Source organism: Ambystoma mexicanum, chromosome 11 (assembly GCF_040938575.1).
Source record: "Ambystoma mexicanum isolate Mex_15411 chromosome 11, UKY_AmexF1_1, whole genome shotgun sequence".
Lineage (NCBI taxonomy): Eukaryota > Metazoa > Chordata > Amphibia > Caudata > Ambystomatidae > Ambystoma > Ambystoma mexicanum.
In genome coordinates this window covers 1,216,204,989-1,216,222,540 of record NC_090934.1, presented here as the reverse complement: position 1 = coordinate 1,216,222,540, position 17,552 = coordinate 1,216,204,989, and positions in this window count along the sequence as shown.

The following is a 17,552-nucleotide window of genomic DNA, read 5'->3' as shown; positions in this document are numbered from 1 at the left end:
ACAATGAGCTGACTCTCGTGTGGTTATCTGAAGCACCATGCTGGTGCTACACCGAGTGCAGCAGGCCCAATTACGGGGCCCTGAACGTTGTCGCTGCCCCTGCTGGGCAACATCATCCCCCTGGATTGGTTGTGCCGTGTGACCCCGGCTAGATGTGCAACCCCGGCCTGGATGCCCCCAAAGCTGGGGCTGCAGTGTGCTGGGTGCCCCCAGCAAGGTAACGTGGCTCCTATGCTCCGGAGGCTGCAGGGTGTGCCCTGCGGTCCGGCACCAACGGTATGTCTTATCCAGCGCTCCGGATGCAGTAGGGTGCCTCCGATGGTCCAACAATCTGCATGATTGCAGATCAGATTTCCGCCTGGTGATCCAGGCCCCCAAGAGCTAGGACTCAGAGGGCCACGTCGCAAAACAGGCTCCCACCTAGGTCCAAGCAATCCGTGGCCTGACGTTCTCTGCCCTGGGCACATTATCTTGAGAAATAATGAGCTGAAAGGGAGCAACTTCCAAACATCTCCTACTCAGCCGCCAAGAACACACTCAAAGTGCTTTCTCGGGTCCAGGAATAAAAGGCCACATAGCAGCCCTTACTTGGCGTGTCCCATCAACGTTAAGTAGTGTGTGCCATCAGTGCACATACTACTTAACGTTTCAGGTACCTGGCAATGGCCCACACCCCATGCTAAAACTTCAATTGTTTAATTTAATGTTGTCATATCAAAGTCATGTAAGACAGTTGGGCCTCATTATGAGTCTGGCTGATTTGCCAGTGCTAAATTCCCCAAACTCATTTACTGTTACCGTTGCATTACCACCTCCTCGCTGGAGGTAAATCCTCAGAGTCCGAGGTTGCGTTATTCCTGATTATGCAGTCCCATAGGCAGGTGGTATCATTTCAAGTTGCAAGCTACTAGCCAGGCATTGAAAGTCACTCGTCACTTCATTTCTACACACACAAAGAGCACAATATTTCTTGCCAGCGTCAATTCTCACTAGCCAAAGGCTAGTGGCGTGTGTTCACTTTGAGCACCGGGAATCCATTGGGCTTTGAAGGAATTAGTGCCAGTGGTAATTTCACCAGTATTAATTACTGCTGGTGGTAATTTCACCAGTATCAATTGCTCCATCTCCTGGGGGTAAAGTGACTAAAATACCTTCAGCCAAGTGCTAGAGGTTTATTCTCCACTTTACCTACAGAGTCGGAAGTTGGTGGTGTGGTAAAATTGAAAGTAATTCCATTGCTACCGCTTTGTTCCTTGCACTGTTAAAGTCTAAAGGCTCCTTGATCTACATGCGGTGAAGGAGAAGGAGGGGAGCCATGGGAGTAGGCAAAATTTAAAAGGCGTGTCTTCAGGTTAGCTCTCAAAGGGGAGTAGGTTTCTTCTTTAGGAACCTGAGGAGCAAGAGCATTTGGAGACATGGGTCTTCAGGTTAGCTCTCAAAGGGGAGTGGGTTTCTTTGTTAAGGACTTGTGTAGCAACAGCGTTTGGAGACATGGATCTTCAGGTTAGCTCTCAAAGGGGAGTGGGTTTCTTCGTTAGGAACTTTTGGAGCAGCAGCGTTTGGAGACATGGGTATTGTGCTGTCAAGCAAAGACCTCCAAGTCGTCGTTTAGCAATGGATGGAGTGGTGACTACCGCAGCGCTGGAGGAAAGGAGGTTCTTGGAGGCTGGTGGATCCTCATATGGGTCTGAAGATAGGTGGGGTCAGACTACTGTACAGCTCTGTGTGTAAGACAGAAGATTTTACAGGTGATGGAAGACACAAGTGAGAGATAGAGAAGTGTGTATGTTGCACGATTTCGTCATGTGGTCTAAGGCATATAAGGCCTTGTATTGGATGGATTGGATCGCATCAGTGGATGCCCGGGTTACGCTGATGAAGAGGGCGTTTGTGCTGTCCAGTCTTGAAAGGATAATTAGTCGAATTAGGGAGCCACAATGGGTGGCTGGAAGAAAAAAGGTAATATTATGGACCAGCCTGAGGTGGCATTTCCATGGTTAAATCACAGTTTATTTGGCCTTCTAATGAGAGTGTGTTGTCAAAGAGGACGCCAAAGTGTTGCGTGTGGAAATAGCTGTGGGGGAGCCAATCCAAAATCAGTAGGCCAACTAAATTGTATAGAAGAGTGTGAGGGGAGAAGAGCACTAGTACTTCTGATTTGTCAGTCCGGAAGCCAGTGAGTTATGGTAGAACTAAACTTGGATGGCTTTCAAGCAATTAAGGGAGAGTAGAGAAGGATGACCATATGCACAAATTCAATTTTTTATGTTTTTTAACCACCCTATATTTATATTTCATACATATCAATGCTTAGAATTGTTTTTATGGAATGATTCTTAATAAGCATAGCTCATTATAAGTTGTCCGGTGCAGAATTAACGTGCCAGTATTAACGTAGCGGCATGTTACTGCACCATCCAACTGCGAGTTCGCTGGTGAGGTAGCAGAATGACCGCCACCTAAAAGCTAATAGTCCTATGGGACTCCATGGAATGTGGAGTAACGCCGTAACCCGGCACTTGTAATTTGGTGGACATTCCACTGGACCGAGTGCTGGTAATGGTAATACAGTTTGCTGGCATCCCGGCAGATTTTCCACCAGGATACCGGCAAACTTATAATGATCCCAATAGAGTGTCTGTTAATCCTGCATTTTTGCTTACTTTTAATTTACTTGGTACTAGTATAGATTTGAATATGGGTGTTTCATTGTGATACATTGAGGACAGTGGGGAAATGAACATCACAAATATTCTATCCAGAAGTGAAAGCAAAATCGTTTGTAACTAAACAGGAATAAGAATGAATACACAGACACTTTTAATTGTCACGTTTACATGATTGCTGAGCAATGTTATTGATTTGTTGTAAATGCTTGATAAATTTTGACTTTGTATTTAAAATCAATTATGCTGACATTTTTCTGATGTTGTTATTACTGTTGTTTATACGTTTATGAACCATGCCTGAACAATCAATGAATGGGGAGGATGAACTGTGGTTCGCCTGAGCTGGATATCAGCTGTTGGGAGTTTCTTATGAGTAGATAGGTGTCATCTGTATACCTTTGGTATTCTAAGGTGAACCTACGAATCATATCCGCTAGAGCTGCGGTCAGCAACATTTGGCAGCCCAGATATGTTGGACTACAAATCCCATGAGCCACAGTCAAGCCTGTCAATGGTGAAGTATCATGTGAGTCGTAGTCCAACGTGTCCAGGGAGTTGCAGAGTGCAGACCGCTGTGCTAGGGGATGTACATATGCACAAATGACTAAGGGGGGAGGGCTTAACCTTAGGGCATTTCAAAATCAATTATGTTGTGGTAAGAAGAACGGTGTGAGCTTAATTTGTTGGGTGTGACTGGCGATGAAAGATTTGAGCTACTTCACTCTTTCTTAATGGGTACGTACTACCATTCCCACTAAGGAGGGATATGGTGCACTACAAAACTAAGAGCTTCTCCCTCTTATGAGAGTAGTGCTTTATGCATTAAGGAGGGGTATGGCGCACCTAAGACCTGATAGCTTCTCAGGATCTGCTAAGGGATATAATGCCATCTCACAAGGGTGGAAAATGGTGCCCTTAAGACACTAGGTATTGTGGTAGGTCAGCGATAGTAGCCAGCAAACTAGCAATTGGTGGATCAATGCTTATTTTTATTAAACTTCGAGAAAATCCTCACCTGTCGCTATTTTTATGGTATAGTTCCCTGTTCTACGAAACAATGACCAGTGCTTGTCAGGATGTCATACAAACATAACTAGTCCTCTGCCCACACCTATCCTTATCTAACCGGCCCTGTCAATAAATAACAGAAAGACAAACTTGGCCTACAGAAGTGGTTCTCCTACCCCTTTGTTGGCTCATGCTGGTAGGTGCATGACCCTACTCCCCAAAAAGTGACTCTTAATAAAGTCTCTGGGCTATTAGCGCCATGACTACCTCCAATACCGGTACCGTGTCCGGTCCCGTTCAATGGGGCCTTACCGGTCTATTCTGAACTTTGCGGGACCGGTAAGTTCCCATTCAAAAAGCCATTCCCCATTCCCATTTCAGGCCCCATAGGGCTCAATGGGAAGGTGCTAATAACGGTACCGCAAATTGCGGTACCGTTATTAGCTCTGAAGTCCTTTAATGGGTCCCTTCCATAACGCCTGGCAAAACCAGGCGTTAAGGAAGCGACCCGCTAAGGGACCTCGTAGTAGGGCGGTAAGGGATTACTGGCACCGGTGCCATTACCAGTGCCGGTAATCCCTTACCGCCCACCTCGTAATGAGGCCCTCTGTCTTAAACTCTCAGCTTCTTGTCTTGTGCCAACAAAAATAGAGTGGTCTTGACGTTTTCCACAAAATCCAAAAGAATAGAATGTTGCTCTTAGCTGACTAGGTGTTGGTTTTCTTGCACAGTTCAAAACAAATCAGTAATATTTTTGGATATGGTAAGGGCACAAAGAATGAACCACCGGGTTCCGCCACAAAGATTTGATCAAACCTGGCAGTTCGGCTCTCACTTGACAAACATGCTTTTGTAACTCTTTCAAGTGTTCTTCCTCTATTCTTTGACCACCCTACCAGGGTTATTGAATATCAGATAGACTATACTTGTTGGTGGTCCTTCTTGGACTGAGTGAGTCTGCTTCATATAACTCTTTACAGTTGTCAACCCACAATGTGTGGCTGTGGGGTGTAAACCAGACTTGGCTCAGACCTCTTGGGTTAAAGTTTAGTTCTTGAGAAATGTATCTTTCAGCTACCGTCCTCATTGTTGGTTCTGTTTCTTTTTGGCTTTCGGTCACCCATTCGAGGGTATATTTTTAGAGATTAGCCTTTCAGGCCGGTTCGCCTATTCTTTGGTATTTAGTTGCTCCCTCCTGGGCCTTAACTTGAGAAATGCATCTTTTATATATACATGTCTATGTTGTTTGGATTTTCGGGCCCCCCCTCCTGTGATGTATGCTTGGGGTTTAGCCCTTCAGCGTAGTTTTCTTACTAGTTTTAGACCCCTGCTGGTGCTGATTTTGAGAAAAGAGTCTTTCATATATAATCCTGGTGCTTGTTTCTGCTTTTATCTGATATTCAGTCAGCCATCCTGGGGTATAGGTTTTGGATTCAACCCCTCAGGGAAGTTTGCTTAATCTTTCGTCTCTACTATCCCTCTCCTGTGTCTCATCTTGAGAAATGAATCTTTTATATACAGCCCCCATGGTTGTTTCTACTTCTTGTAGGTTTTCAACAATCCCTCTTAGGCTATATGTTCTGGGTTCAACCCTTCGGGGCCCTTCTTTACCCTTCAGTTTCTCATGTCTCCCTCCTGGGATTTAGATTCTCTTTCACCTTCTTCAGCAGCCAAATCCAGCATTTTTAAATGACCCATTTCTTTAACAATGGGATCAACTTGCATATATGCAACAATCCTGTTGGAAATGTTGTTTAAGGCAGATGGTATAGATTGCTTCATGTGGAAGTTCTTGTCCTCCTAGGGGGGTCAGTCCCAGTGAGACTCTACTTTCCCAAACCCCTATGGTGGGTTTGGCATAGCAGGCTCACATCCCTACTCTAATAATGGATTGCTCCCCCTTGGGAGAAGGGGCAAAACCCCTGGATTTGTCACAGTATCGCGAGGAAAGGTGGGCACCAGCTGCTGAGGTTTCTCCTCAGGGTAAATCGCCAGTGGTCGCACCATGGACTGTAAGGCTTTCCACTGATCCCCTTTCAGATTGCTCTGCTCCCTGAAAGCTATCTGAAAGCTAGTTACTGCACTAGATGCAGTCGTGGCCCCTTCATGACCACTCCACCTCTGGTGTGGTTCATTCTACTGGCCTGCTCCTTCGGCACTCCATGTCACAGCTGACCTGCTCGCTACAATTCCTGCATTCTTTTCTTCTCCTCTGCTTCTGGTTTTCCATCTCCAACCTCTGCTTCCTCGTTCTGTGGTAGATTTGCCCGGTTATATTCCTCGTCTGCTCCTCTGTTGTTATTGGTGACATTAGCCCATTTGATATTTAGTTGAGAGAGATCAACACTTCTTCTTCTGGCTCATACTCCTTCCTGGCTCTAAACGGCCGGCAGCTATTTTGATGTTAGCAAAGTCCTGCCTCTCCTGCAGTCCCACTCTGGTCACCTGGTCTCACGGGTCCATCTCCCCCCACTGCCGCATTCTGCACCGTCTGATGATGAGCCAGTAACTGTACTTTTTCCAGTCACCCTTTTCCAAGCTGCAAGTGAACTGTTTCTGTCAGCATGTGATGTTTCCCTGTTGCTGTGTGATGGAGATGTTTTGGCAATGCAATCTCTAGAAAAATGCCAGCAGGGGGTACGCTCGAGCCTACTAAGCTAACACGCTCGGGCATTGTAGCACTTCTCCGGGCAGCGCACTTCTAAACACTGCAGCAGTGTGTGTGTGTGAGCAGGTGAGACCATAGCATTCCCTCCATGAGAGCTGAACTGATGCCTCGAAGAGTATGTTCCACGCTTAGGCCAGAGTCGCTGCCCATATCAAACTTTATCCATTGCTCTGCAAACCAGAGCAGTAACGAGGATTGTCTAACAAGTGTGGCCTAAAGCTAATGTAGTTGGGCCCACCAAAGTGACATTAACATCTGTTAATACCAACACAGCTACGCCTCTGCTCTAAACAGCAACACATGGAGGTGTTGTATCATGTGTTAGTGCTGACTGCATGTGGCAGGGCTGTATGGACCAGAGTGGAATGTTTAGAGGATGTTCGTGAGTGTTCTATGGCAGTCCTTTGGTGAGCGTAAGCTGGATGAGATGGTGTTGCAGTATGTCTCTGTTGCCTATGGACTGATCCTAACCTCTTCTACCTGTAACCTAAGAAATGCATCCTACAGGGATCCAGTACCTGAGACTCCGAACTCATTTGTACAAGCAAGGTCACTACAGAGTATCTTCTCAGATTTTTGAGAGGACGTCTCCATGGCTTCACCATCACCTTTTCGTCCTGGAACTTCTATTTTGTTCTTATTATCGCCGGATGAGTCATTGTACACGTTGGCTGCTCTGTGCAGCTTCCTTTCAGGCCTTTGTCTATTTCCATGAAGCAGCCTGGTCACATTGCCTCGCAGTGCCCTTGAGCCACTGAGCTCTCGTTATTCAGGTTCTACCAATGATAATTGCCTGGCTGGTGCAATCAGCTGATTATCTTCCCCCAATACCAATAGGTCAGGCATTAGGCTGCACTCCTTTCTGTAGCAGCATCAGGTAGTTAAGCAAGTGACTAGATAATAACTGGAGGACTGATGCTTCGTGGTCCACATACAGTCACTTAGTTCTGGAAAGACCATGGGAAGAGGAGGGATTCAGCCACATCCTCATGTAGCAGCTCAGGGAAGCTCATGGCTCTGGCTGTGTTGTCTGTGAGGCCCGCTACCCAGTGTGGCAGAAACCCCTACAGGTCCAGTGGAGAATGTTAGGGACTCACTTTGTCACAGTGGTTAAAAATTGAACAATAAGCAAACCCCCACATTGGTGGACAACATGGAATGAATAATGGTGCATAGATGTATTTTCAAAAAAGCCGTCTAGGCCCAGGCCTAGGGCAGCAGATTGTCAGAGGAGCAGCATTTTATTGCAGTTCATTTTCAATTTACTGGTTGTCATTTTTTAAATATAATGCTAATTTTATTTCTCTGAGTCCGTCCAATCCACAACACTGTGAGTAATTTTGAACTCTTAGTAGTCATTCCACTCTGACAGTTAAAGACTCCGATGGCCAAACATGTATATATGCTTGATATTGGCAAAGGCTTTATTGTTAAACTGAATTTTGTTTATTAAAATTAAAAAAGGAAACATGTACCAAACCCATCGTGCTTTAGATATTTAGTGATTTAGTCATACAACTGTCACAGACATATTACATATATAAAGCTTTTTGGTCACTCTTATCTTCCCAAAATGCTCTTTAATATGCAAAACAGCCAAATCATCATTGGTTATATTGGTGCCACGTTACAATATCTTTGGAGTTCTTTCTAATTTTCTAATCAATGCAAACATAAATTTGATTAAGAAATCACTTTCATATTAAAATACATAACATGTATTTTTTAAACCGCTGCATAATTGAAGGTTTTCCCTTCAGAAAAGTAAAGGTTAACACTGATGCATCATTTTAAAATATGAAACATATGCATATGCTTAATGCAAGCACAGAGTTTCCACACGTGGCACTAAAATGATGTTCAGAAGTAAGCACTAATTTCCCTCACCGACACCCCATTTCAGAGGTCTATGACCGCCAAAAAGATGCAAGCATGAAATAGATCATAGCATTCAAATTAAGGCTTTTGAGGCACAGTCTGTCAAGGCAACAGGTGTAAGTTGTAAGTACAATTTCATCAAAAAAATGAAAAATTCAAGTCTATGTCGCATCTAATCTGAGTTGTGGTAAGCCAATTAAACCACAGGTATAAGTTGTATGATTCAAAGAACTCAGATGAAGAACAGCGCCAAATCCAGTTTTGCAGTGAAAGAGTTTTAATTAATCATGCCCTTGGATGACACGTGTTTCGGCTATCTCCACTAGCCTTTTTCAAATCAGGGCCTTAATATATCAATAACAAAAACAGTAAACATTGGTAAGTGAGAAAGTGATAGGAGGGAGATGGAAAAGGGGATAAATGAGGTTGATTGAACAATTGTTTATCACACAAAATCAAAAATGTACATAAATAACATTCATAACAATACATCGGTGAGAAAAGAAAAGGGATAGTCAGAGAAAAACAGGGGTTGGTAAAGGGGGAGGATTCAAGGGGTAAAGAATCATGAATATAACACAACATTTCCAAAGACAAAAAGAAAAAACATAAAGAAAATATGTTTCATTAGTACAGATTTTGTTTAGAAGTTCATTTTGACTTTCTTACACATATGGTAAGGTTCTGCGATTGTTGTTACCTTATTACTGTGTAAACTCAAGTTTGTTTATCAAATCAGGTTCTCAAATAGATGGGTTCAATCCCTTAGAAACGAAAATAAATAAATGCAATACTCAGTGATTTTTATATATATTCAATCTACTGAACATCTGTCCTCACAATTACAAAAGTATGCTATTGGTTATGGTAGAAGATTAAAAGTACTAGTATTTGCCTTTCTATGTCCATTTTGGAGAAGACAGACCCGAGATTGAGGCTTTAGATTCTAGAATATGAATCTCGCGAAATATCTCTACAAGGTCTCTTTTGAGGTTAACACCTAGAAACCAATTGTACTCATGATAATGCCGTTGTTCATGATATCTGCGTTCTTGGTTCATTTGTGTGAACTCCACAGGTTGCATAATGTGTGGCTTAGTTGTAGAATATGTATGTAATGCACTCTATCTAGTTAGTGTAAACATGCCCTAAACATGTTGGTTTAGCTCCCGCATGATGCGCTGCTTGTTAATGCAATTATTACCATAAATCATTTCACACAAATAGTAACATGCTAAAGGGTTCAGCTATTTACAGCACATCCGAGCGTATATCACATTAAACAAATACATTGCGGTTGCGTGATCCCGTTGCAATCTCTGTCCGCTCCTCATTGTTACTACCACTAGAGTCTATTTACCTACAAATAGAAATTTTAGGACGGTCTCTTACCGCTCTGGTCATTCAACAGGCTCTTGCGCTTCAGACCGATCTATGAGGCGCTGAATGGCGTACGTGTCCTAGAGCCTGTTGTTGCCATCATCGTCATGATGACGGCAACAGTAGTCCTTCTACTGTTTCCCTTGTTGGCACTTTTCTGTGCGCCATGTTTTGGGAAGCCAAGACCAGAAACTCCCTCTGGCCATCCACTGGCAAGAAAAACATCAAATGGCCAATAAATCGGATATCAGATTCATAGGCCTAAAGAAAATTATAATGGGCAGAAGAGGAGGCAACAAGGAGAAAAGTTGTGCCAAGCGGAGGCCAGGATCATCTATAAATTTAATGCGACTGTTCAAGGCCTCAATAAGGACAATGAAATGGTGTCATTTTTATGACTATTTACCTTTTGAACTAATATGCATGGTATAAAGAGCTTATGTATATATATATATATATATATATATATATATATATATATATATATATATATATATATATATATATATACTTTCAACAAATAGAAGTTCCCAGTAAACTTTTGAACTTTTTAAATTTATTTTCTCATATCAGTGTAACAAATGGGGCTCCTTTAGCACCGAGCCCCCACTCAGAAATCATATTTAATCTCATAAATGTTCCGATTCGACTGTAATAATACAGAATTGATGATGAGGTTCCTATCACGTTGTTAAATTACCTTTCTTAATAACGATTATAATATACTCATCAGAATGTGTAAGAAACTTAGAACTTAGAATTTATCTCTTATATTGTTCGATGACGGATTGGGCACGCATAAGCATTACTCGATTCCCAAAACATGGCGCACAGCAAAGCGCCGACAAGGGAAACAGTAGAAGGACTACTGTTGCCATCGTCATGACGATGATGGCAACAACAGGCTTTAGTACACGCACGTCATTCGGTGTCTCATAGATCGGACTGAAGCGCAAGAGCGCGTTGAATGACCAGAGCGGTAAGAGACCGTCCTAAAACTTCTATTCATAGGTAAATCGATTCTATTGGTAGTAACAATGAGGAGCGGACAGAGATTGCAACATGATTGCGCATCCACAATGTATTTGTTTAATGTGATACACACTCGGACCTGTTGTAAATAGCTGAACCCTTTAGCATGTTACTATTCGTGTGAAATGACGTATGGTAATAATTGTATTAACAAGCAGCGCATCATGCGGGAGCCAAACCAACCTGTTTAGGGTATGTTTACACTAACTAGATAGAGTACATCACATGCATATTTTACAACTAAGCCACACATTATGCAACCCGTGGAGTTCACACAAATGACCAAGAACGCATATATCATGAACAACGGCATTATCATGAGTGCAATTGATTTCTAGGTGTTAACCTCAAAAGAGACCTTGTAGAGATATTTGGCGAGATTCATATTACTAGAATCCAAAGCCTCAAAGTCGGGTCTGTCTTCTCCAAAAAGGACATAGAAAGGCAAATACTAGTGCTTTTAATCTGCTACCATAACCAATAGCATACTTTTGTAATTGTAAGGACACATGTTCAGTAGATTGAATATATATATATAAAAATCACTGAGTACTGCATTTATTTATTTTCCTTTCTAAGGGATTGAACTCATCTATTTGAGAACACGATTTGATACACAAACTTGAGATTACACAGTAATAAGGTAACAACAATCGCAGAACCTTACCATGGCCCTCATTACGACCCTGGCGGAAAGCGACTGACCGGAGCGCCACAGCGTAAATAGCGTTTCCGCCATTGCACGAAGGAGCAAAGTGCGGCCCATTCCGACCCATCGGGCACGAGCACCACGGCATGGCGGAAGTGCAAAGTCCGCGATGGCGGAAATGACCCCAAAACGGCCCACACCGCCGCCGTACGGCGCCCTAGGTGCAATACCGCCACCCCTCTTAGCGGTCACCGCAGTGTGCGCCTACCGGAAAGTACGGTGGCCGGAAATATACGGAAACGGAAGTGAAAACATGGGCCCGGAACGGGAAACATCCCGGCGTACACCTATAAATACACTAAAACCACACAACCACTAAAATCACTACCCTGAAACACACCCCAACCCGTCAACCACCCTAGCGAAACCAAGAAAAATGGGAAAAGTAGCGAAGAAAGCGTGCGACCGCAAGCGGCAGGTCCACTTCTCCCGTGAGGAACTCACCGTGCTAACAGAGACCCTCCAGGAGAATGCTGCCGTCGTCTTCTGCACGCAAATGACCAGGACGGCACTTGCAAACAAGAAGGCCATATGGGCTCTGGTGGCACAGCGGGTAAGTGCGGTGGGGACCGCACCCCGCACCCCACAGCAATGCCGCAAGCGATGGGATGACCTGCGGATACGCGTCCGCAGCATACTCTCTGCCAACCGCAACATTGCCACAGCCACCGGGGGAGGTCCTGAATCACCCATCAAGTTGACCCCCTGGGAAGAAATCTGTGCCTCCACCATCGGAATGGAGAGCATAGAGGGAGTCGGAGGGATGGAGAAAGGAGTGCAGACATCCGAAGATTCAGGTAGGTGGGCCAGATAAAACAATGCCAAATCCACACAGTCCATCCATGTGAAGTACCATGCGTCCACATAGTGCAACAGAAACACATGTCCAGGAGAACGTCCACACACATCGGCCTGCAAGCGCACGTTAAAACCCACAATAAATACATAAATAATTAAAAACCCCTAATACACGCACTACACGTGCAGCAGGCACACCCTGACTGCAGGCTGCCAGACAACTGCACCCTCACTCCACACACAAATCAAAGCACCTCCAAGGCCCCGACCCAAATCACCCTCAGGTACCACCCCAATGCATGTGATACAATGCCATTCCAATTCCCACAGACCCATCAATAACCCTCGCCCTCCTTTACTCCACCACAGGGTCCGATCCAAACGACGAGCTACAGGACACCCCTACCAGCACACCTGCAAAGAGGGCCAAGACCAACGGCCAGAGACCCTCCACCTCAGCTGCACGCATCAAGACACGGCAGCAGCACAAATCAGGTGGCAGCACAGAGGAGGGAACATCAACAGGCACCCCAGCAGCCAGCATGCCCACAACACCACCACCACAGGTCCCCCCAATGGATGCCACAGAAGGCACTGCCTCTGGTGGCAGCAGCACCATAGGTGACACCCCATTGATGGCAGCATGCTCGGACACAGAAAACGGGGATGCCGAAGTCAGATCCATCCATGACCTGTCCCAATCCCCCTGTCTGTTCCATCCCGTACAACATGAGGATACCACGCAGGGGCACCCACCAGACGACGACTGGCCATCCCCCACAAGCCCTGTGGCAAGGCAACATGAGGACAACAGCCCCTCTGTGACACCCCCGCAAATGGCCATGGCCCAGCAGAGGCAACAGTCCCTCGACCAGTTGATCGAACAACAGCAGCAACTGGCCACACTCCTCAAGGACCATGCCGATGAATGTGGGGGCACTAAGGCAGACATAGAAACATCAACTGAGACACTTAGGGCAGAAATGGCGAGAGGTACAGAGACGCTAAGGGCACAAATTGAGAGAAGCACCGAGAGCCTGAGGGGGGAACTGCATGCGACGTCCAAAGACGTATGTGCCGAACTTGCCGCAGTGCGCCGTGTGCTCACTGAGCTCTCGCAAACCCTTAGGGACATGCATGGACGTGAGCAGGCAGACACATCATCCGTTGCAAGTTCCGTCCAGGGCAGCCCCCAACGTAGATCTGGGAGGAACCTGCGCTCCACAGGCAGGGGTGCCCCTGATACCCGCAGAGGGGGCATGCAATAGCGACAGCCCACTTACAATGAGCATCTTTGGACACTGGTGTTCGGGGGGGAGGTAGGAGGGTGGAGGGGGTGTGTTGGGCTCACTTGGGTGGCGGGTCGATAGGGTGTTTAACATGATATCACATATGCCATAAAAAGTGCACGATCAACCAATGAGAAGTGTGGACATTGATCTTTGTGTACTAGGCCATCATAGGCGTACAGTCCATATTGTGCATGTCCCAGACACACGCAGTGCCACGAGTCCCGTGTCCATGTATCAGCCACCAGGCGTGAGTGCTAGAAGCATACATCAATGAGATGCTGACGAATGTCACGGGCCTCCGGTGCCTCGCAGACTCCATGAGGTGCTGCCACATCCCCACCCTCATCATGACCATCATCAGGTGCTTGCAGTTCTGCGTCAGGGGGCATGGGCACATTTCTACGTACGCACATGTTGTGGAGCATGACACATGCCATCACCATCTTTGCAACCTTCTCATGGCGGTACAGGAGTGCCCCGCCAGACCTGCTGAGGCAGCGGAAACGGGTCTTCAGTAGGCCGAATGCCTGTTCAATGACTACACGGGTACGTGAGTGGGCATGGTTGTAGTCCTCCTCATGCTGGTCCCGTGGGTTCCGGACTGGTGTGAGGAGCCATCTCTTCAGTGGATATCCAGCATCACCTGTATGTGGACGAGAAACGTATGATGTGGAATGCCATTGATACGTACGCACACCCCCCCCCCCTTCCTGGCAGGTCAATGCCAATTCACATACCCCACATCATCATGCATGTAATGAGACTCACCGAGTAGCCAGGATCTGTTCCCTGCGTGTCGCTCCATGTAGCGTGGTATTGTGGAGTTCCTCAAGACCATCGAATCATGGGTTGATCCAGGGAATCGGGCACAACAATGTGTAATGATCCTGTTGGAGTCACACACCATCTGTACATTCAGGGAATGAAATTGTTTTCGGTTGCGGTACTGGGCCTCCATGGCATGTGGGACGACCAATTCAACATGGGTGCAGTCAATGGAACCAATGCAACCCGGTATGCCGGCAAGTGCATGGAATCCCACTTTTGTGTTGGTTATTTCCTGCTCCGAGCGTGGTAGAGAGATGTAGTCGTCTGCGTGCTGCAGGAGGGCATTGAGCACTTGCAATAGTGTCCGTGAGAACAGTGGCTGAGAAATGCCATGCAACTGTCCGACTGTGTGCTGGTAGGTGCCTGTGGCCAGGAAGTGGAGTACAGACACCACCTTCAGTAGGGGTGGGATGGCGGTTGGGCTATCTATCATGCTGACAAGGTCAGCCTGTGTCATGTCCACAATGGCGGTTATGGTGTCCCGGTCCAGACGGTAGAGGGTGTGGATCTGCTCATCAGTGAGGTTGAACGGATGTGCTCGGAGGCGTGGGATTGCGGGCTGCCTGCGTGGTGGTAGTGGCTGTGCTGGTGGGCCTTGCTGGCCCTGCCTTGGCCTCCTCCTCCTCCTGCGTCTCCTCCGTGCGGCTGGTTGTAGTTGGTGTTCGTCTTCTTCTTGGAGTCGGAGCGCTTGCAGTGCTATCAGGTCCCCCAGGGCCAACATCGCGAGTCCTGCCGGTAGCATTTCGGTGTGGTTGTGGGAGGAGACTGGCTGTGCAATTTATGTGTTTTCAGGCTGTATGGCCTCCACCTGTGGTGATTGATTCCACCTGTGCAAACTGCTCTCCCCTTTGGCCGAGCACGTCCCGCGCACAACGCTGCAAATCGGGGAATTGTATCTTGCTATTGCAACCATGTATTTGTACCCGATGGCCGTGTAAGATTGGTTGATATGTTCATTCTGCTGTGGTCCCATTGTTTCCCATACTATCTGTGCAGTCGCGAACTGACTTGTGAGGGGTCAGTGGAACGTAGTACTCGAGTAACGGTGGACCCTCATGCATCACTGCACCGAGGTTCAACGACGGGCGGGGCGTCCCATTCGTGGGTGAAGGCAGTTGCCATTTTCACACACAGCCGCACTCGATGGAATAATTAGTGATTTCAAACGGCCACAGATGCCTTTTCGACGTGATGTTGCAAATGAGGAATTCGAGGGGCGGCGCTTTCGGTTTCCAGCTAGCGGCGAGGAGATGCCCACAGGTCTGACTGCAAATGTAACGTTCTATTGTTCTATGTCCTTGAGACAGGGCCCATGGCGAGGGAGCAATGATTGATATGAATAGTTTGGGATGCGCAATAGCTACGTGGGCGATGAGGCCGTCCGTTCCCAAAAACATGTTACTTCACAACACTGGAATTACGGGCTGGGGCACTGTGGATTTAGCAGGCTGCATAACGCACGGACTCAATGGATGTTTCTAATGTTATGTGAGTAATTATTCAGGCATTTTGATCCCGGGATGAGGGAATGATGGATGGATGCATGGGCAGGTGATTTGATACAGAGTTTGCCATGTACAGGGCTTCTTGGGATCTATCCGCCTCCCCTACGCTATGTGATGCAGGGCTGCCATTGTGGGACCATCGTCCATCTGGCCTTGTTGAGCCCTCCCTGTCTCGAGGCGCCCTCAGACACTTGTGTCCATGCACGTTAACATTCCCATCTGATGGAATCTGTTTTGACAGACGCATGCACAGGTACACTCGTTTGTGATGGTGTTTGCACCTCGATATAGATGGCTATGAGTCGCAAGTGGTTTTGGGGTGGTGATGATCCTTTTGGTTGGGCTAGCATGCATATGGCTGTGGATTTCGTGTGATCATTGAAGTGAGTAGTTGGAATGTAGTTCTGATGGCCATTCTGTTCTTTTTCTTTTCTTTTGGTTGACAGGTATCTCCTCCCCTTTTGCCACTGCCATCTGTATGCCACTCCTGCTGATGGATTTTACTCCCGACACCTGCTGCTTCGTGTTAATCAGTGGAGCAGCATTATGATCTTATGGGACGATCGCCAATGGCCCACATGCCCTTACACAGTACTGGTGGCTCGGAGCAACATTTCGGCCTTTCAGCTGGACTAGTGCCTCCCCATTGGGACGGGCATGCGGTTCTGTGCGCTTCCATGTTGCCTTTTCGTACGTGATTGTGGCTCTGTGTACCATGGGGGAACAGGGCGACACACAGGTAGTGGCTGGTCATTTCTTGCGGAAGCAGCCCACAATGGTGATTGGTGTTTTGGAGTTCATGGCCTGATGGCTGTATGGGCTTGGTGATTTTGATGTGCATTAAATTTCTATTCGGATTTGGCCCGTGTAGCGTTTTTCTTTGCAAGTGATGTGGCATATGCCAATTTGGGGGGCGATGTATTGTGAGGAGATCTGCATCGGGTTCCGGCTTCGGGGTTTAGTTGCGTGGTACTGTACTGGCCGCGTTTGCCTACGAAGCCCAGTGAGGTCAGGGATGGGGGCTGGCAATATGACAGTTTGAATGTTGTCATGCTCAGGGGCGGGGGATTGGGTTTTGTGTGACAGATGCCGGTCAGCCAGGTGGACTGGTGGAATGATGTGATTTTCGGAATATTGCTGGTCACAGGTGCCTGTGTTTGCGTTCCTTTCTTGGTGGGGGACTGTGGTCATGTCCATTGGGATGGCTTCTGTATTCGTGCCATCTGTGCCCTGCAGCTCCCATTGGCCCCTGTTGTGTTTCTTTTGTTCGTTGGCATGCATGGGTGACTTGTACATTTCAATGGTTGCATTGTGGCTTCATTGCACCTACGGGGAGTTGTACTTTGTGGGCAGGGAGCGGTGTACAGGCACTCAGTGGGGCCGTTTACGGTTGATTCGCGATGCCGTACTTCTCGCCATGGCGGAATGGTACATTACGCCATGCCTGATGGCGTTAGGTACATGTCCGCTAGGGTCGGAATTGGCGTACCGTTGCACCATGGTGGTGTTTGCGGTTTGGCATGGCGCGCGCGCGTGCTTGGTGCAGTTAGCGTTGGCGTTCACTACGGTGTCGCTAATGGCTTCGTACTTTGCGGTGACGGGTCATAGTCGCACCGAGCGCTATTCGATGGCGGTATTGCATTTCCGCCATCGTTTTTCGATTTCCGCCAGGGTCGTAATGAGGGCCCATATGTGTAAGAAAGTCAAAATGAACTTCTAAACAAAATCAGTACTAATTAAACTTTTTTTCTTTATGTTTTTTCTTTTTGTCTTTGGAAATGTTGT